This window comes from Echinops telfairi, unplaced genomic scaffold (genome assembly GCF_000313985.2).
Source record: "Echinops telfairi isolate 266 unplaced genomic scaffold, ASM31398v2 ScPeMD7_5167;HRSCAF=5991, whole genome shotgun sequence".
NCBI classification, from domain to species: Eukaryota; Metazoa; Chordata; class Mammalia; order Afrosoricida; family Tenrecidae; genus Echinops; species Echinops telfairi.
Genome location: NW_022109066.1, coordinates 2,167,386 through 2,180,085, shown reverse-complemented (window position 1 = coordinate 2,180,085; position 12,700 = coordinate 2,167,386). Strand labels below are relative to the sequence as shown.

The 12,700-nt window shown below is 39.8% G+C and overlaps 1 pseudogene; it reads right to left on the bottom strand.

Annotated features, from left to right (window-relative positions):
• Positions 1–11,520: 11,520 nt before the first annotated feature.
• Positions 11,521–12,310, bottom strand: LOC101639179 (annotated as a pseudogene).
• Between the last annotated feature and the right edge of the window lie 390 nt (positions 12,311–12,700).

Genomic DNA, 12,700 nt, shown 5'->3' with positions numbered 1-12,700 from the left:
TATTAGGGAAACAATATAGAAAAAGGATGAAATGGTAGAGGAGATAAAGATCATACAGCAAAGGGAAATACAAGAGCTTAGAGACAAGATAACAAAAACCAATGTAAAATTCATGGACTTTGCCAACCAACTGGAGGAAGCAGAGAACTGCACCAGTGACCTAGAGGACAGCCAAGCAGACTTTAACAAAAGTGAACAAAAGTCTAATAAGATCATCAGAAAAGCTGAAGAAAACATAAGAGACATGTCAGATGCTCTGGAGAGGAACAACATCAGAATAATTTACTTACCAGAGGAAATATAACAAAGAAGTCAACTACAAAAATAGTGAGAGAATTCTGAGAGGAAAACTTCCCCAGTTTAATGAATGAAAACCAGGCAACCATTTAGGAGGCTGAAAGAACACGAGCTAGACTGAATCCCAAGAAGAAGTCACCAAGGCACATAATAGTTAAACTATCCAACTTTGAGGAAAAGGGGAAAATCATGAGAGCAGCTAGAGAAAAGCAAGCAGTCACATATAAAAGTTCCCAAATAAGAATATGCTCAGACCTACCAGTGGACACTATGAAGAAGAGGAGTGAGTGGAGTAATATATTCAAAAATTGAAGAAAATAACACAAACCCAAGAATACTCTGTTCAGCCAAATTATCTATCAAGATAGATGGAGACGTAAGAGTCTTCCCACACAAGGAAAAACTTAAAAGATACCCAGAATATCTTAAGATACAAAGAATATTTTAAAAGATACCCAGACTACAAAAGATCCTTGCCGAGTTAGGATGAGCAGAAGAACAGCACTCACTGAGCACAGATAAGAGATCGCCCATAGAATAAACCCACCCAGATGGCAACAAAGAGAAAACAGCTTCCAAGATAACATTGGCTTAAGGGTGGAAAGAAGTCAAGAATGAAACACACACACACGCACATGCACACATGCACACAACACACTGATAAGAAAAGGAAATAGGAAAACACCTAACACAAAAGGTATAAGATGATATTACAGAGTCCACAGATGGATGTAATAACCCTGAAAATCAGTGGACTGAACTCAGGCATTAAGAGGCTGAGGCTAGCAGACTGGCTTAGAAAACACAACCTGTCAATCTGCTGCCTACAAGAGACACATCTCAAGATTACAGACCAAAACCAGGCTGAGAATCAAAGGTTGGAGAGAAACAGACTGAGCAAACAGCAATTCATAAAAAGCAGTAGTTGCAATAATAATCTCGGATAAAATTGACCTCAAAGTGAAAACCATAAAAGGAGATAAAGAGGGACACGATATAATGCTCAAGGGAACTGTAGACAAAGAACCACTATGTATTTTAAACATATATTGCCATAAGGAGAGACCCACTGAATGCATCAATAAAATACTCCAAAAGATGAAAGAAAAAAAAGAAATCAGTTTCAACAATTAGTAGGTGACTTCAAAACATGGTTCTCTGAGAAAGATAGATCACAAGGAAAGAAACTCAACCAGGAGGCTATAGATCTAAACACAACAATTAGACTATTTGACCTGATAGATATTTACCGCGCTCTCCACCCAAATACAAAAAATTCACATTCTTTTCAAGCCTACATGGCACATATTTTAAGATAGATCACATCCTGGGGCATAAGTCTAATCTGCCTATGGTTAAGCACATTGATATCATACAGACCTATCTCTCTCTGACCACAGTGCCATAAGACTGGAAATAAGCAAAAGGAAGATGTAGAAAAGAAGGGCAAACAATTAGAGGATAATTAACTCTCTATTGCAAAAGGAGTGGGTACTGGCCCAGATCAGGGATGAAATTAGAAAATTTTTAGAAACCTACAAGAATGATAACACAGCGTACCAAAACTTATGGGACACAGCAAAGGCAGTCATCAGAGGAAGTTTCATAACAATACATGCACACATAAGAAAGGAAGAGAGACTTCTTTGATATGTTGGCACAAAATTTACAGCAACAACAATAGAGTCAACAGGACAAGCCTACTAATAGCAAAAGAAAAGAAATAATAAAAATCAGGGCTGAGATTCAGGATAGGGAACATAAGAAAATTATGGAAAAGATTAATGCTACTAAAAGTTGGTTCTTTGAAAGGATAAACAGAATCGACAGAACACTGGAAAACCTAGCCAAAGAAAGGAAGGAACAAATTTCAATAGCAAGGATGAGAGGGGACATTACAACAGACCCTAATGAAATCAAAAGGATAATTACACAGTATCACAAAGGACTATACTCCAATGAATTCAACAACTTGGAAGACATGGACAAATTCTTGGAAAAACAATCCCTCACTTGACTATCCCTGATGGACATCAAGAATCTCAAAAGAACCATAGCAATAGAAGAAATTGACAAGTTTATCACGGGATTAGCAACAAAAAAAAATCCCCTGAACCAGATGGCTTCACAGGAGAATTCTACCAAGCATTCAGGGAAGAAATGACACCAAACCTACACAAACTCTTCCAGAACATGGGAAAAAAACAGAAAACTCTGATCTCTTTCTATGAAGCTAGTATAACTCTGATACTGAAACTGGGCAAAGATTCCCACAAGAATCAATTACTACAGACCAATATCCCTAATGTACATTGATGCAAAAATCATTAACAAAACATTGGCCAATAGAATACAAAAGCATATAAAGCAAATAATTCATCATGGCCAAGTGGAATTTATAGCAGGGATGGTTCAACATATGAAACACCATTAGTATCATTTGATGCATTGACATGAAAAATTATAAGAAACACATGATAATATCGATAGATGCGGGAATAGCATTCAAATACATCCAACACCAATTCCTGTTTAAGACACTCAAGAAGATAGGAATAGAAGGAAAATTCCTCAATATAATACAAGCCACATATGAAAAACCAACAGCTAACAAGGTAGTCAGTGGAGAAAAGATGGAAACAATTCAATGAAAAAGGGGACCAGACAAGGATTTCCCTTGTCCCCACTCTTATTTAACATCCTACTGGAAGTCTTATGTAATAGCATAAGGCAAAGAAAAGACATCAAAGGTATTCATCTGGGGAGGAAAGAGGTGAAGCTATCGTTATTCACAGATGATACGATTTTACATATGGAAAATCCCAAAAGCCCCACAAAGGGAGTACTAGAAGCAATAGAGGAATATGGCAGAGTGGCAGGATACAAGATCAAGAAGTCTATTGGACTGCTACATACATCGGGCAAGACCATAGAAGAGGAGATCAAAAAGGTGGTACCCTTCACAATAGCCAAGCACAAATTGAAATATCTAGGGATATACCTGGCTCAAAAAAACAAAATATTTGTAGGAGGCAAGCTACAGAACACGATTACAAGAAACCAAGAATGACCACAACAAATGGAAGACTATCCCATGCTCGTAGCTCAGAAGACTCAATATAGTACAGAGATCAGTTCTGCCCAAGGCACTATATAAATTTAATGCAATCCTAATACAATTACTATCATCTTTCTTCAAAGAATTGGACAAACTGATTATCAACTTCATATGGAGAGGGAAGAAGCCCAGAATTGGTAGAGAACTCCTCAAGAAGAAGGACACAGTGGGAGGGCTTGCTCTACCTGACTTTAGCACATATTATTCAGCCACAGTGGTCAAAACACCATGGTTTTGGTAAAATGACAGATACTCAGACCAATGGAAAAGAACTGAAAACCCAGAAATAAAATCATCAGCACACAGACAACTGATCTTTGATAAGAACCCAAAAATATCAAATGAGAAATAGATGCCAGCTTCTACAAATGGTGCTGGAAAAAATGGATATCTACCTGCAGAAAAATGAAACAAGACCCTTATCTCACTCCATGCCCAAGAATAAACTCAAGGATCGAGGTAAAACCCCAAACTATTAGGGCCATCAATGAGGGAATTGGGACCAACCTGAGAACTTTGGCGCAGGGAATACATAGGCTATCAGAAATAAGGAAGGACACAAAAGACGAGTCACAAATTGACAAGTGGGATATACTGAAGATAAAACACCTGTGTGTATGAAATGAATTTATCAAGAGAGTAATTAGAAAGCCCACGGACTGGAAAAACATCTTTAGCAATGACACATCAGACAAAGGCCTTATTACTAAAATCTACAATACACTGCTAATTAAAAAAACAAAACAAAAATGAATTGTCCACCTCCTCAGTGGACAAAAGACCTGAACAGAAGTTTCACAAGGCCAGAAATTTGAATGGCCAATAAGCATATGAGAAAATGTTCCCGATCATTAGCCAGAAGAGAAATGCAAATTAAAACAACAATGAGATACCACCTAACACCCTCAAAGATAGCCCAATTCAAAAAATCAGAAAGAAACGAGTGTTGGAGGCGCTGTGTTGAGATAGGAACTCTCATGCACTGCTGGTGGACCTGCAGGTATGTACAGCCATTATGGCAATCAATATGGCAATATCTAAAACAGATGGAAATAGAGCTATCATATGACCCAGCAATCCCACTAGTGGGCATACACCCAGAAGAGGCAAAGAACAAACCATGGTCAGACATCTGTGCTCCAGTATTCATCGTGGCACAGTTCACAATTGTAAGGAAGTGGAAACAACCCAAATTCCCATCAACAGATAAATGCATTACAAAACTGGTACATAGCTACAATGGAGTACTATGCATTCCTAAAAAGCAGTGATGAATGCATGACGCACATCACCCCATGGGAAGAACTGGAGGAAATTATGCTAAACAAAGTAAGCCAACCATAAAGGGACAAGTACAACATGAGTCCTCTGAGGTAAGCTTAAAAATGCAAACACATTCCTGGGGTGAGGCCCAGGTAGAATAGCAGGGGCCAGACCAAATCCAGGGATACATATTGTAGCCAACTAAGAAGGAGCGGAGCAGGGGGCAGACATGGGTAGCGGAGGAACAGGGCACAAACACATGGATGTTGTTTATATCTCCACATGGAAAGAGGGAACAGACTTCAACCCGATGATCCAAGACGTGAATGCAATATACTGGCATGAAGCAGGGAACTAATAGAGAGGTCTGAGGGGCTGGCCCCAATCCCAACTATGTGCACAACCACCCCTAACCCAGAAGAATTCACTTCAGAAGATAGCACTGAAGCTACAGCTCAGGGAGAGGGACATGTCTGGTCAGAGCACATAGGAGCAAATGAAAGGGGAGGGAGAGAGTGTGGAGCGCATCCTGGCCCACCAAACCCCGAGGACGATATTCCAGCTGAGAGCAGCTAATGCACAGAGAGGACCATAGGGCTGGCCCCACTACGAGACACAATGTCCCCCCCACACCCATAGTGCTACGGGGACAACACTGGAGACACAGTGTGGGAATTGTGCCTGATCTGACCCCAACACACCGAGGTGAAACACTAAGGGTGTGTAACAGAACAACACGGGAAGCAGAGCAAGGAAGTCCTGAGGGAGGGAGGTAAAAAAAGGAGAAGCTGATACCAAGGACTCAAGTAGAAAGAAAATGTTTTGAAAATGATGATGGCAACAAATGTACCAATGTGCTTGACACAATGGATGGATTGTGATAAGAGTTGTACGAGTTCCCAATAAAATGATTTGGGGGGGGAAAAAAGGAAATACCATTAAAAGTTACCCATCTCTAATTTCTGTTTCAATGGTTGAAAATACCATAAAAGGCCTACCTGTCTTTAAAATCCAGATGTTTTGTCCTCTGTGTATTACATTGTCTCCATCAGTCAGCATTGACTCAATGGCAGTGAATTAGAAAGTTGAGTATATTTTATTGCAGAATATTTTTCTGGCTCTTGTCATTTTATCATCACCAACACAGCTATATTTTGTCTCATAATACAACATAAGTCTTTGGCTTGGGTAAGGATTTCAGTGATTCACCTCAACTCTGAAATAAATGAAATATCAGAAATACCTAGTTCTGTCACTTCCTAAAACACAAAGGATGTAGGAAAAACAGGAAGTTCATCTGTCAATGTAAATATGGTGGGAACATTGAAGGGAGGAAAAGCTTGGTGAAAAAGTACCAAGGAAATCCCATAATCCCTAATTTTTAGAGTACATCAAGTTTCATTTGTAAACCAGCACAATGCTAAGAAACAGCTAGCTGGCTCCCCTTCCTGTGTGGATGCACCAGCGTTCCCTGAGTAATCACTTCCACAGTATCTGTTATGTACAAGGCATCATTTTTCAAGCTGTGTAGGACACAAGGGAAAAGTAATGGTGTACAAGATGTGGTTCTTTTTTATAAGACTTGCATGGTAATATAAAAGATAAAATTCAACAAAAGCCTATTTACATTTTGTAGCACTTTCACACAAATCACATTTTCACACTTGATTTTTTTCCTTAAATGACAAATGTTGAATACATAGCATCATTCCTTCTCAGACATGAAGAGACCGGGTCCCATTGTTTATAAATAATGAAGTCTGAATTGGAGCTTTAATGCTCTGTCTTATGCATTGTAATGCAATATGAGACAAGTTCATGATGAGCAGGATAGATCACCCAAGTACTAGATAAGAGTATTAGCTCTGGATGCATCACTTCTGAGTTGTGTAATTAAAATGAATAACAAACTAGATATGACAATAGGAAGACTAATATAATGAGGAAGAAGTAGTCTTGCTGAGGATAGAAATAAAGAAGGTAGGTAGTTTTTAAAGGGCTGAACATGGGGGAAAGTAGTAGACAGTATAGGTGGCTCCAGCATATATCTTTTATCATTTGGAAACAGTGTTGCATAAAGTAGTAAAAGAAGGTTGTGACCATATTGTGAAATTAAGGCTGTGTGTCAATTTGGCTGGGCCATGATTCTCTGGATTGACAGTTCTGTCTTGAAGTAACCATGATCTATGTTGTTGTGTGATGTGATCAGTCCCAATCTGATACAAGGTAAATATGGTACAGTGCAACAACCTTAATTCTGTCACAGCTTTGATCTGCCCTTTCAATGGTGTGCCCTGCATCAAACACAAATGGATGTCCTGGCAAAGTCCTCTAGCTTTTTGCTCACTCTAGATCCTGCATTTAGCTCTCATCATCTGAATTCCAGTTCTTGGGTTTGAGCCAGCAGTTTACCATGTTTCTGCCAATCTTGGGAACCCTACACGGCCCTATTGGGTCACTATGGTCAACTTGATGGCAATGAGTTTGGTTTTTGAGTTTTGGCAGCTTGTGAGTTATTAGTCTGCTGCCTGGCCTTCTGATCTAGGGTCTGTCAATCCCTGCTACTGTGTGAGCCAGGAAAAGCTTCCAACCTGATGTCTGACTCACTAATTTGGGCTTAACAGTCTCTACAATCACATCACCCATTTCCTCCAGATAACTCTCTCTGTATATACACAGACATAAGTTTTGGTTGTCTTGCTTTTCTAGAGAACCCAGCCCAAGACAGTAGGCTAACACATTTAAACTTTATTGTGTTATAAAATGAGATATTAAGTATTTACTTATAAAACTGCTCTTACTATTGTTATCAGCATATCAAGTTCACCCCCACTAATGGTGACTCCATGAGCAATAGAAGGAAATGCTGTCTGTCCCTTTCCAGGCCATCCTCATGACTGGCGATGGATTGCGTTGTGATCCATAATGTTTTCATTGTCTGATTTTTAAAAATTGATCACCATTAGTCTGTAATATCTCCTGAACCTTGTTCAGCACCATAACATTGCATAAGCCACCACTGATAGCTAGGTGGTTGGTAGCACACAAGGTTCATTGATTGAGATTTCAACTTCAGTCTTACACATGAAGTACAAGAAATTCAACATCTATTCCAAAATCAGCTAAACATGAAGGAAAAACACCTTTTAACTTGCATGCCCCTCCAATAATTTGAAAGTTGGTGGAATTTCCTGAAATACTGTTAATTATCTACAACCAAGTGTAGCATCAGAGGAAAAATGGTACGGTGACTGATTACTACTGTTGGATTTAGATGTCACATGCACAGGCATACTTATTATATCTGAGTGCCAATCCACATTCCTTAGAGCAAGACCAAGCTATAGGACACAAGCTCAGCTTCTTCTAGGGCATCTGGAACAGGAATCATGGTTTCGCACAAAAACTCACTCTAAGGCAGTGGTTCTCAACCTGTGGGTTGCGACCCCTTTGAGGGTTGAACAACCCTTTCACAAAGGTCTTTGTTATGAAGTAGCAACAAAAATAATTTTATAGTCGGGGAGTCACTACAACCTGAGGAACTGTATTAAAGGGTCGAAGCCTTAGGAAGGTTGAGAACTACTGCCTAAAATCTCACAATCCTGATTATATATATAATATTTATAAATAAATATATTTATATAATATATTATATATAATAATATATAATATATATATTAAATCCAATGTGTGTGTTAGTCCAAGTTGACAAGAGAAACAAATTCATTGACACTCATATGTGTGTAAGAGAGAACTTTTATCAAAGAGTAATTGGATATTGAGAAAACATCCTAGCCCAGTCCAGATGAAGTCCATAAGTCCAATATTAACTCATATGTCCAATGCTATTCCATAAGTTTCTCTTTAGACCCACGCAACACTTATAATGATGCCAAATGCTGGAAGATCACAGGCCAGTGGGTGGAAAGTCTTGCAGATCCAGTGGCAGTGGAAGCATCTCAGTGCTGCCGTAGCTCCTGCAGCTCCAGGGATTTGACTCCATCAGCCTCGCTCCCTGTGGCTTGTCATCAGGAATGTCAAGCAGAGAGTGTGTCCTGCCTCCAAGGAGGAAGACAGGAGTTCCCAGAATCCTCAGGAAGCCATGCCCACAGATTGACAGACTAGACTCCACCCCTTCACCAAAGTTGACAAGAGATTATGTAACTGCCACACCCAAATAAATAAAGAAACCCAAACAATCTCTAAAATTAATTTTCTTCTTTCAGCTTATTTATGAATTTAAATAATTTTCATAAATTTAGACTTTCCTTTAGGGCCTTATTCTTCCTTTCTACATTATCTCCAAATGATCACACCTGCTACTAACTATTTGATTGCCCAGATGTCATACAACCTGAATTTTTCCTAAACCTATCAGAATCAATTGACTCAAGATCAACACTCTATCACCATCCACCCTACTCAATATTGACCATTGACCTGCATATCTCAGTCATCTACCAGTTTGTCGCCTGTTCATATTACCTCTTGTGCTCACTACGCTTTCTTTTATCCTGATGTCATTCTGGGTAACCCAGCAAAGAACCTACTCTTTCTTCTTTATAAAAACAGATTGTTTTCCTATTCCAAGACATATTCAATTCTTTTTGTGGAGAAGACATTCCTGTATACTATCTCCACTCAAAACACACACACACACACACACACACACACACACACACTTTTCTGAGTATAATGTAATGTAACTGCATTATTAAAGCTTAGAAACTCCAACTAGTGATGTTCTTATATGCTTTTCGTTTTTTTACAACTTACACGAAGAGTCTGTCCCAGTCAAATCTGCATGGCAAATAAAGTAAAACCAGAAAGTTGAGTACAATATATGCACTGCTGCTCTAAAACATTAATTTAAATATAGTTAATGTACAGTGGATATAGCTGGGCTCATAATACATGACTTTGAACAGTGATGGTGACCGAAGCACATTTGCTTTCCTAAAATTCATCTTCAGACTAACACCTGAAGGACTTTGCTAATATTTTAAATGAAATAGTCTTACTTAATGACTTTTCCATCAACTGGAAATTTGCACAACAGTAATTTCAAATCATAACAAAAGGAATGAGCTTTTCTTCTGCCCTTTCAAAATATATTTTTTTCAAGCTCATTTCAAGGAATACTTTACTTGATGCTTTATAACCACTTTTCACTTTGCAAGGCCACACAGAAAGGCAGAAAAGGATATAAAATGTTTCAAAGGTCTTTATCACAATTGCCAAATGGATTGGTAATTTAGGCTTTGTATCTTCTGGTTGACCTAAGTCCTGCACAAAGTTACTACATTTTACTGGATTCCCTGTAATATCAGAAACATGAATCTTAACATAGAAAAAGTGGTTCTTATTTTTAAAAATAAGCTTCCTCCTTCACAACTCACCCTCTCCTACATATTTCAAGGAGAAAAATAATCTAATTGCTTTAGTGTTGATCTGATATTTGCTAAAAACAATCCCTGATCAGCTATCTTGTCGGGGTCAGTACCATATTCAAGGCATCTATTAACAATGAGGTTTCATGGAAAAATGGAAGTACAGAACTGTCAGTACACATAGAAACAAATAGAAGGGGGAAAATCACCTAAAGAAAGAAGAAGAAAAAAGGCTTTTCCAAAGTATCCCTCTTCAATAAACTCCCTCTTTCTGTTCAAACCTTAAAGAATAAAAGAAAGAAAGAACACAGCGGCAACAGCCTACCTGCCCACGGCAAACCACGGTTGCCTATGTTTATGGACACAATAGCTTACATTCTCCAAAAGACCTCAGTTTTGATCTGTGCTGCTTTATGTCTTTAAAAAAATTTTTTTAAACATCTAGAGCCAAGTTCAATTTAGGGGGAATTTTAAAATTTTACTTGTGAAGGAAGATCGTTAAGGTATGAGAATAATGTCTTAGCTGGCAAGTTACAATTTTCCAGAAGTGCAAGTCAACATCCAGTCACCCACAATGAGGAGCTGGTACATCAAACGCACAGGCAGGAAGAGTGGATCTGATTAACCCCCCTGGTGACAGAAGATGGAGTTTCATGATAAAAGCAGATGATGCACACTGCTCCCCAGTGCAGCACTTCCACTTTGTAGCAATATAGGAATCCCAATTTCACCCCCAAAATCTAAGTCCAAAAGATGACCCCAAAGATACTACAAACATCAGTTGTGTGTGTTAGTCTGGGTACATTAGAGAAACAAATCCTCAGAAACTCATGTATAAGAGAGTTTTATATAAAGGGTAAGTGCACACCAGGAAAACATCCCAACCCAGTGCTGCCCAAGTCCACAAGTCCAACATTAACCCATATGTCCAACACCAATCCACAAAGTCCTCCTCCATCTCACAAAACACACACCAAATGCCGACTGCAGGAGGAAAGCCGAATCAGTGGACATGGAAGCATCTCAGCGCTGGCAGGGGTCTCCACACGGCTACTCCAGCACCCAGGGCTGCATCTGGGTAGGTCCATGTGGCTTCTCCTTGGGGATGTCGTGCAGGAAGTGAGCCTTGTTAGTTGAAGCAGGGAACTAGCTAAGGCGGCAGCTGCACCCTGGTTTGACCATCACAAAGCAAGAGACCCGAGAACTAGAAAGGTGAGACTCACTGAGCCATTTATCTCACTGCCCTTCAATTAACCCCACATGTGTCTATCAGCCAGGTTGGCAAAATAAACTAACTACCTCAGAGTGGAACCTGCCTGTTAGGATCTTTTCTCTTCTCTGTAAGGCTACAGAAAATCAGCACATTAACAAGATACTAATTTCCATAATAAATATCCCCCTACAAATAGCCAGCAGCCCAGGCAGATGGTGGTGCGTCGGTTAGCTCACACTCTATCCCACAGGTTTACTTTCTTTTGAGTCTGCAGGGGTAAGGTCAACTCTTTCCAGAAATAACGGCTTCTCACAAACCACCTCCTTGATCGGCAAACACTGTGAGATTTCATTCGGCTCCGTCCATGAAGAGGGAAGGCAAAACATGCATTAAATTAGCAATTTTGCTCTCTCGTGGTGTATATTCTCGTAACCCATAGTTCTTGTCAGCCTCCTGGTAAAGCCTGCATTCATTCTGATAAGGACCCCCATCAATTGGCAAGAAAAAACACAGGAGGAAAAAGCTAGATGACATTACTCCGATTTTTACACCCAGGTGTGAAACTCTGGGCTTATGCAATTCATCCTCAACCAAGAGCACTTCTTCGAAAAACTTCATTTGTTCGCTGGCTTCCAATTTCTTTGTATCTATAGGATCAGTTGCAAGTACAACCTTCAATTTGAGCAATTATTGGGTTAACGTTCCCTTGTAATCTGTGGTACAGGGTCAATCACACGCTTTCATGGCTTCTTTAGAGTGTTCACCTCTGTCCTGATGTCCTGCCATTCCTTGACAGTTGTTGACACATCTTAGTGCGTCTGTAGCATTGAATTCAATTCCAAAGCTGGAGCCATGCTGGATTCTCCAAACGTTGTCTCCAAACATCATTTCCGGGAGAGATGGCAAATGCAGCTCTTCAGCTGACTCCTCCGCATCCGCCGACTTCCTAAGGTGGGTTTTGGTAGCCATCAGCTTCCAGGGCTGGAAGGAGAAGTCCTGGTGGCTACTCTGGAAGCCATGGATCATCATGATTGAAGTGGGACCAGTGCAGCAGCCTAGAACTCAGCAGCAGCGGCTGCGGCGGGCACTCGGTTTATATTCTTAGAACTGTCATTCATTGAACCAGGTATTTATAATTGCTATGATTCAGTTTCCTCATCTATTTAGTGGAGATTATAATTGTACAGTATCTGCTTCATTGAGTTGTTATGGAAATGGAATGAGTTAATATAGGCAAAATGCTTGGAATGGTGCCAGCACATGATAGGCTTTATTCAGCGGTTCTCAACCTGTGGGTGGCGACCCCTTTGGGAGTCAAATGACCCTTTCACAGGGGTCGCCTAAGACCATCGGAAAACACATATTTCCGTTGGTCTTAGGAACAGAGACACCGCTCCTCGCTCCTCTATCCGTCTCCAG